This window comes from Cetorhinus maximus, chromosome 21 (assembly GCF_964194155.1).
Source record: "Cetorhinus maximus chromosome 21, sCetMax3.hap1.1, whole genome shotgun sequence".
Classification (NCBI taxonomy): domain Eukaryota; kingdom Metazoa; phylum Chordata; class Chondrichthyes; order Lamniformes; family Cetorhinidae; genus Cetorhinus; species Cetorhinus maximus.
The window spans coordinates 11,394,908-11,419,973 of NC_135899.1; positions in this window are offsets into that span (position 1 = coordinate 11,394,908).

The following is a 25,066-nucleotide window of genomic DNA, read 5'->3' on the forward strand; positions in this document are numbered from 1 at the left end:
TATTGATTTTATTGGACCTTTACCAAATTCCACTGGATACAAATATGAGCTTATTAATTTTGGCCATTGTATTGATTTTGTCCGGTGTCATCGCCCACCAAAGATGTAATGGAATGTGCACTTATTAGTGCTTTTGAAAGAGAGTTTGTTGCATTGTTGGAATGCCGAGGGCACCGCTCTCCCACCCAGGGCACTGCACCCCCACCCAGGAAACTGCGCTCCGACCCAGGGCAATGCACCCCCACCCAGGGCACCCCGCTGCCACCCAGGGCACTGTGCTCCGACCCAGGGCAATGCACCCCCACCCAGGGCACTGCGCTCCAACCCAGGGCACTGCGCTCCCGCTCAGGGTACCCCGCTCGCACCCAGGGCACCCCGCTCCCGCCCAGGGCACCCCGCTCCCGCCCAGGACACCCCGCTCCCGCCCAGGACACCCCGCTCCCGCCCAGGACACCCCGCTCCTGCACAAGACACCCTGCTCCCACCCAGGGCACCCCGCTCCTGCCCAGGACACCCTGCTCCCGCCCAGGACACCCCGCTCCCACCTAGGATAAAGCACTCTGGCTGACGAGGAGCAGACACACCCTCAGGATCAGGCCCCTTATAATTCACCAAGGCTCCTGAGGCAGCACCTTCCAAACCCATGACCACTACCATCCGGAAGGACAAGGGCAGTAGATGGATGGGAACATCACCGCCTGGAAGTTCCCCTCCAAGCTACTCACCATCCTGACTTGGAAATATATCACCGTTCCTTCACTGTCGCTGGGTCAAAATCCTGGAACTCCCTTTCTAACAGCACCGTGTGCGTACCTACACCACATGGACTGCAGCAGTTCAAGAAGGCAGCTCACTACCAACTTCTCAAGGGCAATTAGGGATGGGCAATAAATGCTGGCCCAGCCAGCACAGCCCACATCCCATGAAGGAATGAAAAAAAAGGGGGCAGGAGCTCATGGAGGATAAAGGAAGTGAGACACCAACACAAACAAATGGAGAGCAAAATCTGAGAGAGAGAGAAAAAAAAAAGAAAAATCTCACTGAAAATTAAAGACAGTGACAATTATGGAGATGGAAGGAGCAGTGTCAATGAGCCCGGTGACATTGAGGATGCCTCCTCTTACCATTCTCCTCATGATCTCCTCCCCACTACTGAACGGACTGGCTCTATGGGCTGGGGCTGAATTCCCATCCCTTGCCTTAGATGATTTTGGCCCAGGGGGACAGTGTGTATTGTGGGATGACAGAGTCATTGTATTGCTTATAGTGGGGCAAAGGCTTTAAGGATATGTTGAGTGTAACAGATTGGCACTATATCTGCACACTTTGGCTCCACAGCTCTGAGCTCTGGCAGTGCTCCAGAATCGTGCCCACTGGGCACTTAGTTGAGCCTCAGATGGACGGGTCGAGAGGCTAGCAGGAATGTCTGGTGAGGAGTGAGGAATCACTCTGCAAGGTATCTCCGAATCACAGATTCAGTCTCTGAGTCAAAGTCACTCTCTCAGTCACAGAGTCACTCTCCAACACAGTTTACGCCCCGAGCACAGATATACTCCCAAAGTCACTGCCTGAGTACTGGGTAATCTCTTCTCTCACTCTCCTCTTTTACTCTGTCGTGTGCCCCCTCTCTTTCCTGTGCCCCCTCTCTCTCTCTTGTTTCCTTCTACCCTATCTCCCTCTCTCCGTGCATGTGCTGATCTCACCACTCTATGTCATCGCTGCCTTGAATGCTGTGGGTCTTCCTCTTCTGATCTGCTGTCCAGCTTTCAGGAGTTCGAATCTGAGATAGTGACCAGGAGCAGACAACGTGGCTACTTTCTTTCTTCCACCCAGGCATTTGTGAAAGGCCAAGGCCTTCAGGTAAAATCTTTAAAGAAGGCATTAAAAGACATTTCAATAAATGTGTCTCCAGGTACAGCAACTGAATTGCTATGGTGCTGGATTAACAATCCAGAGATTGTGATTTCAAATCCAACCATGGAAAGTTACATACATAGAATTACAGGGCAGAAACAGGCCATTCAGCCCACTTGGTCCATGCTGGTGTTTGTGCTTCACATGAGTAACCTCTCACCCCCCTTCATCTCAGCTGGCCAGTGTATCCTTCTGTTCCTTTCCCCCTCATGGTGCTTATCCAGTTTCCCCTGAAAGATATCTTTTTTTTTTTATCAACAGTCACAGATTGCAACTCTTTCGAGTACGATCACAGTTCTTGGTTTCCGGGAGTGGGACGTGAACCCACAACCCTCTGATTCAGAGGCGAGGGTGCTATGAACTGAGCCACATTCCCCTGAAAGATATCTGTGCTAAGGGGAGGCAATAGCATAGTTAGGGTAAGTGATGGGTTACTTGTATTGTTGTTGGACTTGTAATCCAGAGGCCCTTTACAATGAGTCTGCCCCCTCACTGGGAGATGGCTTCACAGTGAAGGTTAGTAGGATAGTGAACCATGAGGGGAATCACAAAGCTCCCACTGAATGCCAGGTCAATTTTACACAGCAATAGTCAACAACAACTTGCATTTATAAAGCATATTTAACATATTTCAACTTCCCAAGGTGCTTCGAAAGCACGTTAACAAAGTTTGGGAGCTTGCTGTGTGCCCATTGGCTGCCACGTTTCCTATATTACAACAGTGACCACACTTCAAAAGTACTTAATTGGCTGTAAAGAGCTTTGAGACATCTGGTGGTTGTGAAACGCTCCATGTAAATGCAAGTCTTTTATTTCTTTTCTGAGGAGGTTACAGAGATAGGGTAGACCCACAGCATCCAAGGCAGTGATGACGTGCAGTGGTGGGATCAGCGTATGCACAGGAGAGGGGGGCACAGGAGAGCGAACTGAGGAGAGGGGTGAAAAGATTGACTCTGTGACTGTGGGAGTGACTTGTCGAATGACTCTCACTCCTCGCCAGTCCTCTCTGTTGGCCATTCACCCCTTGCCTGCTATCACATTCTGTGACTGTTCCTCGCTCTCCCTCACCCTGCACCTCTTTCCTGACCTCCCGTTTCAGGATTTGGGAGACGTCAACACATTCAAGGACTTTGGAGAGGAAAGGGAGGTTGGAGATGGGACGGTAGTTTGCAAGGGCAGAGGGATCAAGTGTTGTTTTTTTGAGGCGAGGGGTGATAACAGTAGATTTCAAGGAGAGAGGGACATCTAAAGAGAGAGAACCGTGAACAATACCAACTAACCTGGGTCACTCACACCCAGGTCAGAATCAATACTCACCTGCCTTACTCACTCAGACGCACCTGTATTACTGACCTTAATGTAATCACATGCCGCGATTGGGAGCAGGGCCAGTTCAAATGGTAGGGGAGCGATGGAGGGGGGGGGGTGGCGGCACGGGGTGGGGTGGGGGGGGTAGAGAGTCCTCCAGACACAGCGCATCTAGTGCTGGGAGGGTGCACTGCTGACCAGTATCACTGAGGAATACCAAGTTGTTCTGGAGTGTGGCTGTATTTGAGTCAGTGAAATTTAGGATGTTTGGTTTTTGCTTGATGTGGGGATCCTCTATCAGTACCAAGTCTGTAGGTTGTTCCTCACTCCTGGAGTCTAACCACTTTTCTCCATCAGTTTCACTTCTCCTGACACCAGGGACTTTCCCACCTTTCACAGCTTCAGGAACCCAGACACAAAGACAACACTGACACCTGTAGCTCTAACTAGTTACCACTTTAAATCAAATCAAACTTTCAGGTTGCCAGTTTACAGGGGAAAAAGCATTTTGTACACAGCCTTGGGACTTAACCTCTTAGAAACTGAATCTAATACAACAGAAATTGTTGTTAATTGTGGCTTAGTTAGCACTCTTGTCTCTGAGTTAGAAAGTTGTGGGTTCAAGTCTCACTCCAGAGACTTGAGCACTGAGACTGAAACTCTACTGCAGTGCTGAGGAAGTGCTGCAATGTCAGAGGGACCATCTTTCACATCAGTTAAACTAAGGCTCCATCTGACCTTTCAGCTACATGTAACAGATCCCATGATACTACTTTGTAGAAGAGCAGGGAAGTTATCCCCAAAGTCCTGGCCAATATGGATTCCGCAATCAATGTCACCAAAACAGATTATCTGGTCAATATCACATTGCTGTTTGTGGGAGCTTGCTGTGCACAAATTGGCTGCCAGGTTTCCTTCATTACAATAGTGACAAAGTTCAAAAAGCTGTGAAGTGTTTTTGGACACCATGTTCATGAAAGTTGATATATAAATACAAATCTTTCTTTCTTCGGGAAATGTTGTACTTCCTGTGAACTGGAAATTATAAACCCATTGATGGAGAAAGTGAACCAGCCACAGTGACATTGACCAATAGATTGTGTACAGGACTCTTACTGTAGGCTCCTGAGTGTTTCAGTGAATAGGGACACACCATGCTGACAAATCAGGTAGACTGAGTTCAGCTGAAAGAAGTGAATTTAATGTGAGTTATAAATCAGAAGAACAATAAAACAGCAGACAAACAACAACACAATATTCAGCTTACACCAAACTTTGAATCAACCAAAATAATAAAACATTTGAAAATGACTCAAGATTTTTCCCAGAGTATGAAATGAATCTTGGAAGAATATAAGGTGAAAATATCACACCGTTATTACATCGAGGTATGATGGGCTGAGGGAACTCAGGTCTGTACAGACCCACCCCCACTCCCTCACCATACTCAGGATAGTAGTCCTCCCAGACAGGAGAGTACAAACATACCCCATGGCATTAGTCAAACACCCGTCACCTGAAGTTGATCTGTCTACAGTTCACATCATTAACTAAAGCAGGGTCCGATTCTACCCCATACCCACTCACTTTACTAACTTTACTAACACACACGCACAAACACACACACATCAGGGGAAACTCTCTCAGAATACAACAGACAGAAGTTTCTTTAAAATCCTTGTGCTTTGGTCTGGCTCCCAATTCCGATGGTCAGAAATGACACCGAACTTTAGTGGCACAGGATGGAGCTTGTTTCCATCATACAAACCCATCAATGGTTACAGAGATTCAGAGTCACATGGGTCCATGGCCCAATCAGTTTCCATTCCTGGAAAACACTTTTCCCCCAGGTGAGTTGGACAGTGCTTTCTAATTCCCAATTCTCTGTCCTTGGACCCTCCATTCTCCAAATGCTTCTGTAACCGTCAATCTGGTTTAGTCACTCCCTCATTTCTACCTTCGACACTCTTGTTCCCAAAATTACTTTTACCCTCTTCCTTCCTATTCGATCTCCCTGCTTCTCAAGTCCAAGGGGTAAAGATTTGTGTATATCTGGTACACAACTGGTTTAGCCCATCCATCACCAGATCTGACTGGACCACATCAAGCACTAGTGGTCCTGCTTTCCTTTGCCAAAACTGCTCATTACTCCAGGACCATCCTGAAGAGAAAAGATAACCCACAACTCCTCCTCCCCAAAACCAACTGTGTCCTTGTGGAAGTTATGTTCCAGCTGTATAGAGCTCTGTTTAGACCCTATCTGGAGAACTGTGTTCAGTTCTGGGCTCCGCACCGCTGGAAGGATATATTGGCCTTGGAGGGAGTAGATTCACCAGAATGCTCCTGGGGCTAAAAGGGTTAAATTTTGAGGCCAAATTGCATAGACTGAGATGAAGAAAAACCTGAAATAAAAACAGAAAATGCTGGAAATGTCTCTGAAGAAGGTATACGCACTCAAAACATTAACTATGTTTTTCTCTCCACAGACGCTGCCAGAGCTGCTGCTTTTCCAGCATTTTCTGTTGCACAGGCTGATCTTGCATTCCATTGCATGTAGAAAATTAAGGGGTAATTTAGTTGGGGTGTTGCCTGGTGGTCCAGGAGGTTCGAAATCTGGGTAAAGGATTTAATCACACACCTCGCACTTGAGTGGTTTCTCTCCACTATGAATGCATCGGTGATTCACGAGTGTCGATGAGTGTGCGAAGACTCGGCCACAACCCCCACGCTTGAATGGTTTCACTTCCATGTGGCTGTCTTGTGTTAACAACAGGTACACCTTAGGTGTTACAAGATATTATGAGCCTGTGAAGTCCTCCTCACACACCTCACATTGAACAGCCTCTCATCTGTAGGAATGAGTCAGTGGCTCATGAGGTTCGATGGATGATTGAAGCTCTCACCACACTTGGAGCCACTCACACTTCTTCCCAGCCTCACCCTGACCGATCGTCCACAGCAGAACCTTCGGAAAGGTTGGTTCTGATGGAAGGCTCCACACCACTGACCAGTTTCAGATCTGATGATATGTCAAAGCTCCCCTGGCCCATCCAATTTTCAGATGATGGTTTCAAGGGATTGGATGCCTTCCCACAGTTGTATAGATGTTCTGTGACTGATGGTTGGGATCTGTCTGCACTGTGTTAGAATATCTCACAAGACTGAAGTTTTTTTTTACAAAATGGAAGGACATGGCATGATCTGGACATCAGGATGCTAACCTGGGATTTTTTTAAAAAGAACATTGTAAGTTCACCTTGGAACTGTCAACATTATAAAAGATTTAATAGCTGAGCACTTGGAAAACAGTGGCAGAATCGGACAGAGTTAGCATGGATTTACGAAAGGGAAATCATGCTTGACAAATCTACTGGAATTTTGAGGATGTAACTAGTAGAGTTCATGAGGGGGAGTCAATGGATGTGGTTTATTTGGACTTTCAGAAGGCTTTCCCACATAAGAGATTAACGTGTAAAATTAAAGTGCATGGGATTAGGGGTAGTGTATTGAGATGGTTGGCAGACAGGAAACAAAGAGTAGAAATAAATGGGTCTTTTTCCAAATGGCAGGCAGTGACTAGTGGGGTACCACAGGGATCAGTGTTGGAACCCCAGCTATTCGCAATATATATTAATAATTTAGATGAGGGAACTAAATGTAATGTCTCCAAATTTGCAGATGAGACAAAGCTGGGTGGGAGGGTGAGCTGTGAGGAGGATGCAGAGATGCTTCAGTGTGATTTGGTCAAGCTGAGTGAGTGGGCAAATGCATGGCAGATGCAGTATAATGTGGATAAATGTGAGGTTATCCACTTTGGTAGCAAAAACAGGAAGGCAGATTATTATCTGAATGGCTATAAATTGAGAGAGGGGAATGTACAACGAGACCTAGGTGTCCTCGTACACCAATCGCTGAAGGTAAGCATGCAGGTGCAGCAGGCAGTAAAGAAAGCAAATGGTATGTTGGCCTTCATAGCCAGAGGATTCAAGTACAGGAGCAGGGATGCCTTGCTACAATTATACAGGGCCTTGGTGAGACCACACCTGGAATATTGAGTGCAGTTTTGGTCTCCTTATCTGAGGAAGGATGTTCTTGCTATAGAGGGAGGTCAGCGAAGGTTTACCCGACTGATTCCCGGGATGGCAGGACTGACATATGAGGAGAGATTGAGTCATTTAGGATTATGTTCACTGGAGCTCAGTAGAATGAGGGTGGGGGGTGGGATCTCATAGAAAACTATAAAATTCTAACAGGACTAGACGGGGTAGATGCAGGAAGGATGTTCCCGATGGTGGGCGAGTCCAGAACCAGGGGTCACAGTCTGAGGATATGGGAGAGACCATTTAGGACTGAGATGAGGAGAAATTTCTTCACCCAGAGAGTGGCGAGCCTGAACACAGAAAGTAGTTGAGGCCAAAACATTGTATGTTTTCAAGAAGGAGTTAGATATAGCTCTTGGGGCGAAAGGGATCAAAGGATATGGAGAGAAAGCAGGAGCAGGCTATTGAGTTGGACGATCAGCCATGATCATAATGAATGGTGGAGCAGGCTCGAAAGGCCAAATGGCCTACTCCTGCTCCTAGTTTCCATGTAACAAGATGGCCTCTTCCAAGAAATCACCTGCCCCATATGGTACTGGAGAAGGAGTTGTTTTGAACTGCAAAGCTCTTTAATTAATGAAAAGCTGGGAGACAAAAAGGCAATCACATGGGAAAGAGGAAAAATACTTAAGTTGTGAACCTGCTTGTTTTGAAGGCAGTCTTGTTGGAGAACAAGCTGAGGAAGGAAGGCTACCTTGACTGGCTCCCATTCTCTATCTTGCCAGAAATTGTGTGTGGCTATCAATCTGTAGCCAAAGAACATACATCTGGGTGTAAATAGTCTGCATTTGGACCTGCAAAGCTGGACCAGTTTGTGAGAACTTCCGGTCATCCATCTCTTCACAAGAGAGAACTCCAGCTCGACAGCGTCAAGACCCTGCGGATTTTATTCTTTATTTTATTATGCCCATCCTCCAAAGCCCAGTTCTGCAGAAAAACTCTATCTGCTAGTCCTTTGTTTGTCTGTGTGTGTTTGTCCGTGTGCACGCTGGAAGAATTCTCTCGGAAGAGTTTATCACACACCTCGCACTTGAGCGATATCTCTCCAGTGTGAATGCATCGGTGATTCACAAGTGTCGATGAGTGTGTGAAGGCTTGGGCACACACCTCACACTTGAATGGTTTCAATTCCATGTGGCTGTCTTGTGTTAACAACAGGTACACCTTAGGTGTTACGAGATTATATGAGCCTGTAGATCCCTCCTCACACACCTCACACTTGAACAGCCTCTCACCTGTAGGAATGAGTCAGTGGTTCATGAGGCTCGATAAATGATTGAAGCTCTCACCACACTTGGAGCTATTCACACTTCTTCCCAGCCTCACCCTGACTGATCGCCCGCAGCCAAACCTTCGGAAAGGCTGGTTCTGATGGAAGGCTCCCGATTACAATTGCGCGTTAACCAGTACCTACAACTTGTTAAAAGAAGTTTTGTTTTAAAATAAATGAATCATTCTGAGTGTTTGAAAGAAATCTGGTCAGAGTCTCTTTTCTTCTGGGTACTAGAGATCTCGGTACACAATTGGCCATTTTGGTGAGAAAATTAAACATTTAAATAGATGGCACAGCCTGCGGAGTAGTGGGGCTTGATAATTCAAGCACTCCTCCCATCCTGGATGTAACATAAATTGGGGGCTCGTCCAAGATTTGCAACATGTAGGCATGGTTGGACGCGGAATAAAAATTGGTGAGGAATAAAAATACGGAGACCAGGTTTCTTATACATTGGTAAACTAAAATGGGGTTGGAAGTTGCTGAGACATTTTTTTACAGATGAAAGATGCAACCTTGACTGGTTTACAGAAATTAACTGAGGGTAAACTAATGGAATTGGCAGATAAGATGGAGTTAGAATTACCCATAGGGGCAAGGAAAACAGACATAGTTGAGATAATAGTGCGGCATTTGAAATTGGAAGGGATACCAGAGAGACCACGTTCTCCAGGGGGTGAGTCAGTTGAATTGGCTATGGTTCAGTTGCAAATGAAAAAAAACTTGAATTGGAGGTGAAAGTAAAGGAAAAATAGACCATTTCAAAGAGAAATGGAAATGTGAAAACTCGACCTCCAGAGGGAGAAGTTAGCAATGCAGGAAAGAGAGAAGGATCGAGAATACTGGCTTAAAAGGATGGAAAAGAGGTCTCAGATGCCGAGGAAGGTCTGGTGATAAAAAGAATCCTCCAAACCAAAGCCCAGTGGGGAGATGTTTAAATTAGTGCAGTTCTCTCAAGGTTTGAGGAAAGGGATGTAGATGTGTTCTTTATTTTGTTTGATTTATTTTTGTTTTGGCTAAGGAAATGAAGTGGGAAAAGAAATCTGGACATTGCTCTGACAGAGTAGGTTGGTGGGTAGAGCTCATGAGGTTTATGCTTCACTTTCAGAAGTGGTTTCTGTGGATTATGATGCAGTAAAAAAGGCTATGCTTAGTGTATATGAGTTAGTCCCTGAGGCATATAGGCAGAAATGTCAGAATATAAGGAAACGGCCTAGACAGATCTATATTGGGGTTTGAGAGGGTAAAGCAAAGTAATTTTGACCATTAGATATGAGTGTTAAAGGTAGAGACAATGTATGAAGCTCTTAGAGAAATAATTTTCTTGGAAAAATTTAAAGATTCACTTCCTCCAGTATTTAGAACCCATGTTGAAAACCAGAGGGTTAAAACAGACAGGGTGCAGAGATGGTTGACAATTATGAGCTAAATCTAAACCCTTTTTCCGTCATCCCCACAAACCCGAGAAGGATAGAAGGTGGGAAGATGAAAGGGAGGCAAGTAGCCAGGGAAGAGAAGGTACAGCTGGGAATAGCCCAGAAATTCCTCCTGAGGCCAGAAAGGAAGGTGCTGAGGGTGGAAGTGATATTTGAAGAATAAGTTTTTCCATTGTAACAAGGCGGGACATGTTTGTGCTGATTGCTGGAAATTGCATGGGAAATCCATGGGACTTATTGGGGTACGTAAGGATGATTCAGAAAAAGGAACCCTGACTGAAAGTACAACAGATCAAGTTGTAGCATTAACTGCAGCTGTGAAACCGAGTGTGAACACTGCTGTGAGATCAGGAAAGGTGAATGAGATACATGAGTCATGAAGATTTTTTGTCAAGGGGAAAAGTAACCCCTTATCCCTCAAATGAGGAAGCTAAACCCATAATGATACTTGGAGATATTGGAGCCACTCAAACACTTTTGCTGGGGAAAGACATATCTTTTCCACCAGAGAGCGCCTTAAAAGCCAAAGTTTTAGTCACTGGTATTGCTGAGGAGTATATACCCGTACCTTTGTACCAGGTGCACTTGGAGTGCGACCTATTGTCTGGGACAGTGATGATCGGGATTGTTCAGCAGTTACCCATAGATGGAGTTGATTTACTCCTGGGAAATTATTTAGCTGGAGCGAAGGTAGTAGCTTCTACCATAATTACAGAAAGCCCAAGTGAGGTGAAAGAGACAGAGCAGTTACAGGAAAAGATTCCAGGAATTTTTCCTTCATGTGGGATGGTCCGAGCAATGGCTAAGCAAAGTCCATCATCAAAGGCCAAAGTGATACCACAGATAGATATTTGGCTGGCTGAAACTTTCTTTAAAGACTTAGAAGATCCGGAAGAGATGTTGAACAAAACTTCTCTAGTTGAGACTCAACAAGCTAATCCAGAGTTAAGTAAGATCGCACAATCAGCCCAGTGATTAGTGTGAAAGGCTTAGAGGGGGCAGAATTCTTTAAGTGCATCTAGAAGAGCTTTTTGAGACCAGCATGTAGAAAGTCCCACAAGAGAAGGGGCAGTACTGGACCTAATCGTAGGGAATGAAGCAGGACAAGTGGTAGAAGTGTCAGTAGGGGAGCATTTTGGGGATAGTGGCCATAAATCTTTAAGATTTAAGGTGGTTATGGAAAAGGACAAAGACGAACCAGAAATAAAAGTACTTAAATAGGGGAAGGCCGATTTCAATATGATAAGACAGGATCTGGCCAAAGTGGACTGGGAGCAGCTACTTGTAGGAAAGTCTACATCAGACCAGTGGGGATCATTTAAAAAGGAAACAGTGAGAGTTCAGGGCCAACATGTTCCTGTAAAGGGGAAGGGTAGGACCAACAAGTCCAGGGAACCTTGGATGTCAAGGGATATAGAGAATTGGATAAGGCAAAAAAAATGGCAGATACAGAGGACTGAAAACAGCAGAAGCCCTAGAGGAGTATAGAAAGTGTAGGGGGTACTTAAACAAGTAATTAGGAGAGCGAAGAGGGGGCATGAAAAAACACTGGCGGGCAAGATAAAGGAAAATCCAAAGGCATTTTATAAATATAGTAAGGACAAGAGGATAACCAGGGAAAGAGTAGGGCCCATTAGGGACCAAAGTGGCACTCTGTGCGTGGAACCGGAGGACGGAGGGGAGGTTTTGAATTATTACTTTTCAGCTGTGTTCACTATGGAGAAGGACGATGCAGGTGTAGAAATCAGGGAGGGGGACTGTGGTATAGTTGAACAAATTAGCATTAAAAAGGAGGCATTAGTGGTTTTAGCAGGCTTAAAAGTGGATAAATCCCCAGGCCTAGATTAGATGTATCCCAGGCTGCTATGTGAGGCAAGGGAGGAGATTGCAGGGGCTCTGACACTAATTTTCAAATCCTCTCTGGCCATAGGAGAGGTGCCAGAGGACTGGAGGACAGCGAATGTGGTACCATTATTCAAGAAGGGTAGTTGGGATAAAACCAGGTAATTGCAGGTCAGTGAGTCTAACATCGGTGGTAGGGAAGCTATTGGAAAAGATTCTGAGGGGCAGGATTAATCTCCACTTGGAGAGGCATGGATTAATCAGGGATAGTCAGCATGACTTTGTCAGGGAGAGATCATGTCTAACAAATTTGATTGAATTTTTTGAGGAGGTGACTAGTTGTGTAGATGAGGGTAGTGCAGTTGATGTCATCTACATGGACTTCAGCAAGACTTTTGACAAGGTCCTGCATGGGAGAATGGTCAAGAAGGTAAGAGCCCATGGGACCCAGGGCAATTTGGCAAATTGAATCCAAAATTGGGTTAGTGGCAGGAGGCAGAGGGTGATGGTTGAAGGTTGTTTTTGTGATTGGAAGCCTGTGATAAATGGTGCACAGCAGGGATTGGTGCTGGGACCCTTGCTGTTTGTCATGTACATTAACGATTTAGACGTGAATATAGGAGGTATGATCAGTAAGTTCGCAGATGACGCGAAAATTGTTGGTGCCGTAAATAGTGAGGAGGAAAGCCTTAGATTACAGGACGATATAGATGGGCTGGTAAGATGGGCAGAGCAGTGGCAAATGGAATTTAATCCTGAGAAGTGCGAGATGATGCATTTTGGGAGGACTAACACGGCAAGGGGATACACAATGAATGGTAGGACCCTAGGAAGTACAGAGGACATAGATCCCTGAAGGCAGCAGCACAGGTAGATAAGGTGGTTAAGAAGGCATATGGGATACTTACCTTTATTAGGCGAGGCATAGAACATAATAGCAAGGAGGTTATGTTGAAGCTGTATAAAACACTAGTTAGGCCACAGCTGGAGTACTGCGTGCAGTTCTGGTCACCGCACTAGAGGAAGGATGTGACTGCACTGGAGAGGGTGCAGGGGAGAATCACCAGGATGTTGCCTGGGCTGGAGCATTTCAGCTATGAAGAGAGACTGGATAGGCTAGGGTTATTTTCCTAAGAGCAGAGAAGTCTGAGGGGGACCTGATAGAGGTATACAAAATTATGAGGGGCATAGGTTTTTAATTCCTCTCTGGCCATGGGGGAGGTGCTAGAGAACTGGAAAACAGCTAATGTGGTTCCGCTATTTAAGAAGGGTTGTAGAAATAAGCCAGAGAACTACAGGCCAGTGAGTCTCTCGTCAGTGGCAGGGGATTATTGGAGAAAATTCTGAAGGAGAGAATCTATCTCCACTTGGAGAGGCAAGGTTTGATCAGGGATAGTCAGCATGGCTTTGTCAGAGGGAGGTCATGCCTAACAAATTTGATTGAATTTTTTGAGGAGGTGACCAGATGTGTAGATGAGGGTAGTGCAGTTGATGTAGTTTATATGGATTTCAGCAAAGCCTTTGACAAGGTCCCACATGGGAGACTTATAAAGAAGGCAATACAGGGTAATTTGATAAGGTGGATTCAAAATTGGCTTAGTTGTAGGAGACAGAGGGTGATGACAGAAGGATGCTTTAGTGACTGGAAGTCAGTGTCCAGTGGCGTACCACAGGGATCTGTGCTGGGCCCCCTATTATTTGTCATTTATATAAACGACATAGATGACTACGTAGGGGGTAGGATTAGTAAGTTTGCGGATGACACAGATTGGCCGGGTGGTTCACAGTGAGGTTGAGTGTCTTGGGCTACAGGAAGATATAGATGGGATGGTTAAATGGGCAGATAAGTGGTAGATGGAATTTAACCCTGAAAAGTGTGAGGTGATACACTTTGGAAGGAGTAATTTGACAAGGAAGTATTCAATGAATGGCATGACACTAGGAAGTCCTGAGGAACAAAGCGGCCTTGGCGTGTGTGTCCATAGATCTCTGAAGGTGTAGGGGCATGTTAGTGGGGTGGAGAAAAAGGCATATGGGACACTTGCCTTTATCAATTGAGGCATATATTACAAAAGTAGAGAGATCATGGTGGAGTTGTATAGCTGTGAGGCCACAGCTGGAGTACAGTGTGCAGTTCTGGTCACCACATTATAGGAAGGATGTGATTACACTGGAGGGGGTGCAGAGGAGATTCACCACGATGTTGCCTGGGATGAAACATTTAAGTTATGAAGAGAGGTTGGATAGACTTGGATTGTTTTCGTTGGAGCAGAGAAGAGTGAGGGGCGACCTTATCGAGGTGTACAAGATTATGAGGGGCATGGACAGGGTGGATAGGGAGCAGCTGTTCCCCTTAGTTGAAGGGTCAGTCACAAGGAGACATAAGTTCAAGGTGAGGGGCAGGAGGTTTAGGGGGGATGTGAGGAAAAACTTTTTTACCCAGAGGGTGGTGACAGTCTGGAATGCGCTGCCTGGGAGGGTGGTGGAGGCGGGCTGCCTCACATCCTTTAAAAAGTACCTGGATGAGCACTTGGCACGTCATAACATTCAAGGCTATGGGCTAAGTGCTGGTAAATGGGATTAGGTAGGTAGGTAGGTCAGGTGTTTTTCACGTGTCGGTGCAGACTCGATGGGCCGAAGGGCCTCTTCTGCACTGTGCAATTCTGTGATAGATAGGAAGAAACTTTTCTTCTTAGCTGAGGTGTCAATAACCAGGGGGGCATAGATTTAAGGTAAGGGGCAGGAGGTTTAGAGTGGATTTGAGGAAAAGTTTTTTCACCCAGAGGGTGGTTGGAATCGGGAACACGCCACCTGTGGGGGTGATAGAGGCAGGAACCCTCACAACATTGAAGTAGTATTTAGCTGAGCACTTGAAACCACAACATACAGGGCTACGGGCCAAGTACTGGAAAATAGGATTAGAATAGATAGGTGCTTAATGGCCGGCACAGACACGATAGACTGAAGGACCTGTTTCTGTGCTGCACAACACTATGACTAAAAGACATTTCAAATAAATGTGTTGCCATATGGGAGCCTAGCCAAGTATTTGCCCAATTTGTCCTCAGATTGTGACTCTCTACACAAGCTCACTGCAAAGGATGTTCAGTGATATTGGGGCACAGAACAAGGAGCAGCTTTCACTCACATCAAACAACTAGTGATGACAACGCCAGTGCTGAGGTACGATGACGTCAATGATGAAGTCACCCTGCAGTGAGATGCCAGTGAAACAGGACTTGGAGCAACCTTCGTGCAGCTAGGACAATTAGCTGTGTTTGCATCCAGAGCATTAACACAAACTGAATGACGCTATACACAGATTGAGAAAGAGAGCCTGGCTATATATATATATACACAAAGAGAGTCTTTGCTTGTGAGCATTTCAACCAGTACCAGTTTGGGAGAGAGGAACTGATGGTGCAGTCAGAACACAAACCATTTCAAAGCCCTTTCTATCTGCTGCAAAGCATTTATGTCACTTTATTTGCAGAGAAATCATTTGGAAGTGAAGACCTGAATACTTTAAAGATTATATGTGCAATGTGTGCGTAGAGACGGATGAAATTGGAACAGATTAGACAGTTCAAGCATGATCATTTTCTTTTAGATTATTTATGTGGAGTAACTTGCAAACAAAAAGGGTTTTTTTTGGATAAACCCCTTTGTACTTTGTGGCTTCCCATATTAATATGATCTCTGATTTCATCATATGTAAATAAAGGTTTGAGGGCAATAATCATTTTACACACATGGAACACCTGGAAAAATTCAATTGGATCCAAATATGAACAACATGAGTTTCCTGAAGCTTGGGAAACTGTCCAGTGAAACAGAGGTGACTTTGAGCAGCGGATCAGGTGGGGATTTAAACTTGTCATTGTCCCACCTGAATAAAACCTCACTTATTGCAGCTGCTGTCTCAGTTGCCCCAGTAAATGTTTCACACAGATTTCTAGTGCAGGAATAGCATTCTTCATCCTCGGAGGCTTTCAAACTGACATCAGTGTGGGATGTGTAGCTTCGGATGTGTTTGACAGCAGATCAGAAGAGGAAGACCTACAGCATCAAAGGCAGTGTTGATGTGCAGTGGTGGGATCAGCACATGCGCAGGAGGGAGGGGCACAGGAGGGAGTAATTTTCTCCTAACTCTCCTCCTCTCTCTCTCTCTCTCTCTCTATAGTTAGTTTTGGGGTGGTTAGAATTAGATGTTAACTAAAGGAGTAGGATTATGTATCCTGCATTATTATGTCACTGTATTAAGCTTCATTCAAAGCCTTGAATGAGTTATGTAATTAATAAGTTATGTTATCAACAACCTATGTAATCGATGATTTGATTGATGTATTTTTAATTTATCCATAATCAAACAACAGAATGATTCACTGATTTTGAGTAATGTAAGTTTTAAACTCAATTGACGCAAATGCAAACGGTTTTCAGTTAAAGTACGAGGACATTGCAAGAAAATCTCATGAGGTGGGAACAACAAGACACTGAGGTATCTAGTTCTAATGAAAAGGGCTTTGTTCCAAATCAGATTAAACCTGGTAGAGTAAAGAAGCCATTGTTGTTTATGGGTGATAGTTTGCTGTCCTTTTGAACTGTGTGTCATCAACTGCAAGATGTAATTAAAAACCAATTAAATCAGCTCAGTGACAATCAGGAGCAATGGTCTGGCCAGTCGTGGTCTGACAGTCACTGGGGTGAGAAGCAGAAAATAATAGAAATATGAAGTCCTGCAAAATCGAAAGGGTTGCAAGAGAAAGGCCAAAACCTTAAGAAGGCATTAAAACACATTCCAATAAATGTGTCTCCAGGTATGGCTGCCGAATTGCTATGGTGCTGGATGAACAAACCAGAGATTGGAGGTTTGAATCCAACCACAGAAAGCTATATACATAGAATTATAGGGCAGAAGCAGGCCATTCAGCCCAATTGGTTCATGCTCTTGTTTATGCTTCACATGAGCCTCCTCTCACCACTCTTCATCTCACTCTATCAGCATATCCTTCTGTTCCTTTCTCCCTCATCTGCTGATCTAGTTTCCCCTTAAAGGCATCTACACTATTCACCTCAACCACTCCATGATTTGCACCAGCCTCTCAGTGCTGCAACACTGAATTCAATAAAACTGGTCAACTAGCAGTCAGTGGATATTCAATCCTGAACAATAATGTGGATATTATGGGATACAATCTGTACAAACTCTGCTCCTTCACTCACTGGATATTCAGTGCTGAACATTAGTGTGGATATTATGGGATACAATCTGTACAAACTCTGCTCCTTCACTCACTGGATATTCAGTCCTGAACATTAGTGTGGATATTATGGGATACAATCTATATAAACTCTGCTCCTTCACTCACCGTCCCCTCGCCTGATTTCTCCACTCTGCAGGAAGTCTGTGGGAGAAGAGTGGGTGGGTTTTCGGATTGACATCTCCCAGGCCCAATCGGGAACAGGAATACAATGAAACCCCGCCCACAACTAACATGTCAATCACAGCTCAGCCATTCAGAATTGGGGCGGGACTTTCAAAATTCACTGATCTTCCCAATTCCGCGCAGGCGCCGTGAAGATAGACTCTTGCTTGTTTGGAACTACATTACCCATGCTGCATGTGACCCCGCGCCTACAAACTGAAGAGCGGAGGTATCAAATCAGGCGGTGGTGCCTGATGGGAGTTGTAGTTCCGACGCGCGCAGCGGCGGTTGGCGCCCAACGTTCGCGAGTTCGAATCTGAGAAAGCGCGAGCCCGTGCGGTTGTCACGTGGGCGGGGCTGGAATTGGAGGTGCGGACCTGTAAATCCCAGTCCCAGGCGGCGGGCACCAGGATCAACTTGGTTAAATGGATAACGTGGGACTACATTCGACATTGGTTTTCTGTGACTGGTGAGAGACTGTTTTCTCCAGACTGTGGAGTAAAAGTATAAAAGTTTGATTCTCCCAGTTTTGAATCCATCTCCCTTACTGCTGCTGAAGGGCCTGTCCTCCATTTAGCCCCTGCCCCAGTTAAGATTGTGGATCTAAGGTACTCCGCTCCATGGCCCGGTCCTCAAATCATTTCTCTCCCTCTTGAAGCTGCCTGCTTGCCATTCCTTTACTACTAGTTTTCTGTTTTGTCTGGTGGTGAGGGGCATTTCTTTCTGACTCGAGGTAAAATGGGACAGGTTGTAAGAGACCCTCTGTGAATCTGACATCAGGTCATCAGGTGGTTTTACACAGGGGCAGCGTATGGATGAGAAATAGGTGGGGACTGAGGATAGACCCTTGGTCGGACTCCAGAGCGATGGGGGTGGGAAGATTAACCATTTCAGGAGATTCTCTGGCTACAACTGAAGAGGCAAAAGGGGGCCAAATGATAACAGTCCTTCTGACTGGACACAAGCCCTGGGAGAAAGCAGATGGGCCGAATGGTCTGTATCTGCTTTTAAAACTAGAATTTTAAAAAAAAAATCTGGAAATACTCCGCAGATCAGGCAGTATCTGTGGAGAGAAACAGAGTTAATATTTCAGCTCGAGATGACCTTTCACCATAAGCGAGGTTGGATTTTGGGTGGCTCTTCTACTCACCCTCTGCCCAGCTCCTCCCGGCCTCGTTCCAACCCAACCACCGTTTTCACCAGCACCGCCCTGTCTCGCTCTCACCAGCACTGGGCCTCCTCCTGCCTTTGTCCCATGGTCTCTTATTTCCTCAGAGTTGGCCATCCTTGTATCAATCTCCAAATCACACTCCTTAAGTCACAGTGTAGTTCTCCGAGCATAGACTTACTCCCAAATTCACTCTCCGAGTCCAACTCACTTATTGAGTAACAGAGTCACTCCTCAAGCACTGGCCCTATCTCCCCTCCCCACTCTCTTCTCTGTTCTTGCTTCCCATGCCCCTTTCTTTCCATGCCCCTTTACTTCCAGTGTCACTCTCTCCTCTGTCCATCTCTCTTGTTCCCTTGCTCTCTCCTGTGCCCCTCTTCTGCAGTGCCTGTTTCTCTTCTCTGCCTCTCTCTATCTCTCTCCTGTGTCTGTTTCTCCTGTGTGCCCCTCTCTCCTGTGCATGTGCAAATGCAGCAAGACCTGGACAATATCCAGGCCTGGGCTGACAAGTGGCAAGTAACATTCGCACCACACAAGGGCCAGGCAATGACCATCTCCAACAAGAGAGAATCCAACCATCGCCCCTTCATATTCAATGGCATTACCATCTCTGAACATCCTGGGAATTGCCATTGACTAGCAACTGAACTGGACAAGCCATACAACAGGTCAGAGGCTAGGAATTACGTGACGAGTAACTCATCTCCTCACTCCCCAAAGCCTGTCCACCACCTACAAGGCACAAGTCAGGAGTGTCATGGAATACTCCCCACTTGCCTGGATGAGTGCAGCTCCCACAACACTCAAGAAGCTTGACACCAACCAGGACAAAGCAGCCCGCTTGATTGGCACCACATCCACAAACATTCACTCCCTCCACCACCGATGCACAGTAGCAGCATTGTGTACCAGCTACAAGATGTACTGCAGAAACTCACCAAGGCTCCTTAGACAGCACATTCCAAATCCACGGCCATTACCATCGAGAAGGACAAGGGCAGCAGATTGATGGGAACATCACCACCTGGAAGTTCCCTTCCGAGTCACTCACCATCCTGACTTGGAAATATATCACCGTTCCTTCACTGTCGCTGGGTCAAGATCCTGGAACTCCTTTCCTAACAGCACTGTGGGTGTACCTACACCACATGGACTGCAGCAGTTCAAGAAGGCACCACCTTCTCAAGGTCAATTAGGGATGGGCAATAAATGCTGGCCCAGCCATCGAAGCCCATATCCCGTAAATGAATTTTTTTAAAATGTGCTGATCCCACCATTGCACGTCATCGCTGTCTTGGGTGCTGTGGGTGTTCCTCTTCTGATCTGCTGTCAAACACATCCGAGGCTACACATCCCACACTGATGTTGTCAGTTTGAAAGCCTCCGAGGATGAAGAATGCTATTCCCACACTAGAAATCTCTGTCAAATGTTTACCAGGGGAACTGAGATGGCAGCTGCAATAACTGAGGTTTTATTCAGATGGGCCAATGACAAGTTTAATCCCCACCTGATCTGCTGCTCAAAGTCGCCTCTGTTTCACCGGTCAGTTTCCCAAGCTTCAGGATTGGCTGTGAGAGACGTCAATCAGAGAGCCCACCCACTCTGCCCATCCTCTCCTCTTCCTCTTCCACAGCTGCTGCACTTCCAAGTGAGGAGATGATGAGTGAAGGAGCAGAATTTATAATAAGTACATCGCATAATATCCACTCTAACGTTCAGGCAGTCTGACTATCCTGTGGGGAATCAGGTGTGGAAATGCCCCTTATGCTGTGTGAGAAGATTCAGCTGAGAGAGCTATTTACTCGGTGCTTTGTGCTGAACTGTTTGACTGGATCTGTGTGTTGGATATTGAGTGCGTTTATTGGAAGCATTTCCCTTCTGATTTACAGGCTGAGTTTTGTTGATGGGCCATTACTGAATATGACAAGGTGAGGTGTAATTATCTGGGAGGTGCAGAGTGTCTGAGGATTCTTACTGATTCCCTACTGTTAAGTTCTGTCTGTGTGTGTTGGGAGCTGATCATTATCCTACAGTAAGATATCTTTGCTCCAGTACTCAAATCCTCTCGCAATGAAGGCCAATATACTATTTGCTTTTTTATCTGCTTGCTGCACCTGCATGCTTGCTTTCAGTGATTGGTGTACAAGGACACCCAGGTCCCTTTGCACATCAACATTTCCCAACCTATCACCATTTAAATAGAATCCTACAATTCTGTTTTTCCTACCAAAGTGAATAACTTCACACTTATCCACGTTATACTGCATCTGCCATGTATTTGCCCACTCACTCAACTTGTCTGAATTGCCTTGAAGCCTCTTAACATTCTCGTCACCACTCAGATTCCTACCTAGTTCGGTGTCATGACCAAACTTGGAAATATAGCATTTGGTTCCCTCATCCAAATCATTGATATATATATTGTGAATCGCTGGGGCCCAAGCACTGATCCCTGCAGTACCCCACTAGTCACTGCCTGCCATTCCGAAAAAGACTCAGTTATTCCTACTCTCTGTTTCCTGTCTCCTAACCAATTCTCAATCCATGCCATTATATTACCCCCAATCCTATGTGCTTTAATTTTGCACATTAACCTCTTATGTGGGACTTTATCAAAAGCTTACTGAAAATCCAAATACACTAAATCCACTGGTTCTCCCTTATCTAATATGCTAGTTACGCCCTTAAAAACCTCCAGTAGGTGTGTCGAACATGATTTCCCTTTCATAAATCCATGATGACTTTGTCTAATCCTGTTGATATTTTCTAAATGTCTAGTTATCACATCCTCTATAATAGATTCTAGCATTTTCCCTACCACTGATGTTAGGCTAAGCGGTCGGTAATTCCTTGTTTTTTCCCTCTGTCCTTTTTTAAATAGTGGGGTTACATTTGCTGCCCTCCAATCTGTCGGGACTGTTCCAGAATCTACAGAATTTTGGAAGATAACAACCAACTAATCGTCTATTTCCATGGCCACCTCCCTTAGTACCCTGGGATGTAGATTATCAGGCCCTGGGGATTTATTGGCTTTCAGTCCCATTAATTTCTCCAGCAATTTTTTTAGTGATACTAATTTCCTTCAATTCTTCCTCCTCATTAGACCCTCGGTTCTCTAGCATTTCTGGGAAGTTATTTGTGTCTTCCTCCGTGAAAACAGAACTAAAGTAGCTGTTTAATTGCTCTGCCATTTCCTTGTTCTCTATCATAAATTCTCCCGTTTGTCTGTAAGGGATGTACATTTGTCTTTAATCTTTTTCTTCTTGCATACTTAAAGAAGCTTTTGCAGTCCTCTTTTAAGTTCCTTGCAAGTTTAATCTCATAATCTATTTTTCCACTCTTAGTCAATCTCTTGGTCCTCCTTCGCTGAATTCTAAAGTGCTGCCAATTTTCAGGCTTGCTACTTTTTCTAGCAACTCTATATGATTCCTCTTTGGATCTAACACTATCCTTAATTTCTTTTGCTAGCCACTGTTAGCCACGATTGGGCCACTTTTCCTGGGCCTGAGTTTTTCAGGTGGTGGGCGGGCTTGGTGGGAGTGGGCGAGGTCGGTCGTGGAACCGATCGCCGCCTGCGATCGGCTCCACGCTGCCATTTTACCCGGGCAGGCCAATTAAGGCCCACCCAGCATAAGACGTGAGCCGTAGCACTCAGTGCTACCCATGCGGACGGGGAGAGGAGGAAGAGTTGGGGCCAGCGCTCTTTCGCGCATGTGCGTGAAAGAACACTTCAATCTCTCTGAGGCACGGAGCTTAATACTGAAATTATTAAATAAATGGTTTAAAAATTTAATTAAACATGTCCCCTCATATGACTGTATCACATCAGATGGGAAAGTGTTTTCATGTTTTGGAAACATTTTTATTTAATTATTAAAAGCTTTAGGAAACCTCATCCCACCTGTGGATGAGGTTTCCTAAAAAACCCAAAGGCCGCTTGGCCTTTTCGCCTGCTCGCCAACCTTAAGGTTGCATGGGCAGTGTTAACACTTCCCTTAATCACTTCCTTCATGGCCTTAATAGGCCGTTTACATATCGGCGGGTGCACAGCTGACTCTGGCGTGCGCCTGCTGAACGAGACATCGCGCGATGACGTCGCCAAGCATGCCCGACATCATCGCGTGTCATTTTGCGTGTCGGGCCCGCCCTGGCATGCTGACTGAAAAATCCTGCCCATGTGTTTTTGCGCTGGAAAGGAATGTATCACTGTTGCAATGCATACATTTGTTTCTTAATTATTAGCCATTGCCTATCCACTGTCATGCCTTTTAATGAAGTTCCCCAATCTATCTTAGTCAACTCATGCCTCATACCTTCGTAGTTTCCTTTGTTTAGATTTAGGACCCTAGTTTCGGATTGTACTACTTCACAACCTAAGGAAGAATTCTATCATGTTATGGTCAATGTTCCCTAAAGGGCCCCACACAACAAGATTATTAATTAACTCCTTCTCATTGCACGAAACCAAATCTAACATAACCTGCTCCCTAGTTAGTTCCTCGACGTACTGGTCTAAAAAACCACCTCGTACGCACTCCAGGAATTCATCCGCTGTAGTATTATTGCTAATTTGGTTTGCCTAATCTACATGTAGATTAAAGTCACCCATAATTACTATGGCACCCTTGTCACATGCATGTAACAATTTCCTGTTTAATACCGTCCCCTACTTTACCACTGCTGTTTGGATGCCTATAGACAACTCCCATTAATGTTTTCCATCCCTTGTTCCTTCTTAGCTCCACCCAGACTGATTCTACATTTAGATTTTCTGAGCCAACGTCCTTTCTCACTGATTTCATCCTTAACTAACTGCCATCCCACCTCCTTTTCCTTTTTGCCCTGTCCTCCCTAAACATCGAATACCCTTGGATATTCAGTTCCCAGCCTTGGTCACCCTGAAGCCAGTCTCCGTAATCACAATCATATTGTGCCCATTTACATCTATTAGTGCTGTTAACTTGTCTACCTTATTGCGAATGCTCCATGCATTCAGATACAGTGTCTTTCAACTTGTCTTTTTAACATTTTTACATAAGTTTTTTTGTACTATGGCCCTATTTGCTGCTAGCCCCTGTTTCCTCTGCCTTCCACTTTTGCTTTTTAATTTTCTGTCTTTCATTTCTATCTTTTGTTTCCCTCTCTGTCTCCCCACTCAGGTTCCCATCCCCCTGCCACTCTAGTTTAAACCCTCCCCCACAGTACTAGCGAATACCCCTGCAAGGATATTGGTCCCGGTCCTGCTGGGGTGCAACCCATCCAGCTGGTACAGGTCCCATCTTCCCCAGAATTAGTCCCAATGTGTCAGGAATCTAAATCCCTCTCTCCTACACCATCCCTCCAGCCACAGATTCTTCTGGTCTATTCTCCTATTCCTGATATCACTAGCAGGTGGCACTGGGGATAATCCTGAGATTACTACCTTTGAGGTCTTGCTATTTAATTTATTTCCTAGCTCCCTATATTCTGCTTGCAGGACTTCATCCTTCTTTTTACCTATGTCATTGATACTGAGATGGACCATGCCCTCTGGCTCCCCCACAGGATATTCATTCTCCCCATTCTGAATGTCCTGCAGCCGCTCAGTGACATCCTTGACCCCGGTACCGGGGAGGCAACATACTTTCCTGGTGTCACATCTGCAGCCAGAGAAATGTATTTCTGTTCCCCTTACGATAGAATCCCCTATCATTATTGCTCTCCCAGTGTTTTTACTCCCTCTCTGTGCAGCTGAATCACTTGTGGTGCCATGGACTTGGCTGTCACTACATTCCCCTGAGAAACCATCTGCCCCAGCAGTATCCAAAATGGAAAATCTGTTGGAGAGGGAGATGGACCCAGGGGACTCCTGCACTACCTGCCTAGTGCCTTGACTCTGTCTGTCAGTCACCCATTCCCTTTCTTTACCTGCAGTGTGACCACCTCACTGTAGGCGCTATCCACGAAGACCTTAGCCCTGCGGTTGCTCCACAGTGACTCCAGCTGTGCTCCAGATCTGAAACGTGGATTTCAAGTAGCTGCAGCTGAGACACTTCTTGCACACGTGGTCACCATGGACACAAATGAGAAAGGGGACGGGAAGTACAGGACTGAAGGTGTTGTATCTGAATGCACGCAGTATACGAAAGAAGGTAATAGAGCTTGTGGCACAGATTGAAATTGGCAGGTATGATGTGGTGAGCATCACGGAGACATGGCTGCAAGGGGATCAGGACTGGGAGCTAAATATCCAAGGATATACATCCTATCGAAAAGATAGGCAGGTTGGCAGAGGGGATGGGGTTGCTTTGTTAGTAAGAAATGAAATTAAATCGATAGCAAGAAATGACGTAAGGTCAGATGACGTAGAATCTGTGTGGGTAGTACAGGGTAGTGTCTGTATGTGACTGTGCACACAGCCTCGAGATGGAGAGGGGTGAGGTCCGCAATGGGGCATGGGGAAATCAACAGTGATGGGTTCAGGGATGAGGTCTGGAATGTCCACAACAATGACAATGGGATCCAGAGTTACTGGGGGAGGCTGGAGAATATCCAGAGGGAGGTCCACCTGCACACCGTGAGGTTCCCAGAAGACTGGAGGGACCCGCCCACTGGC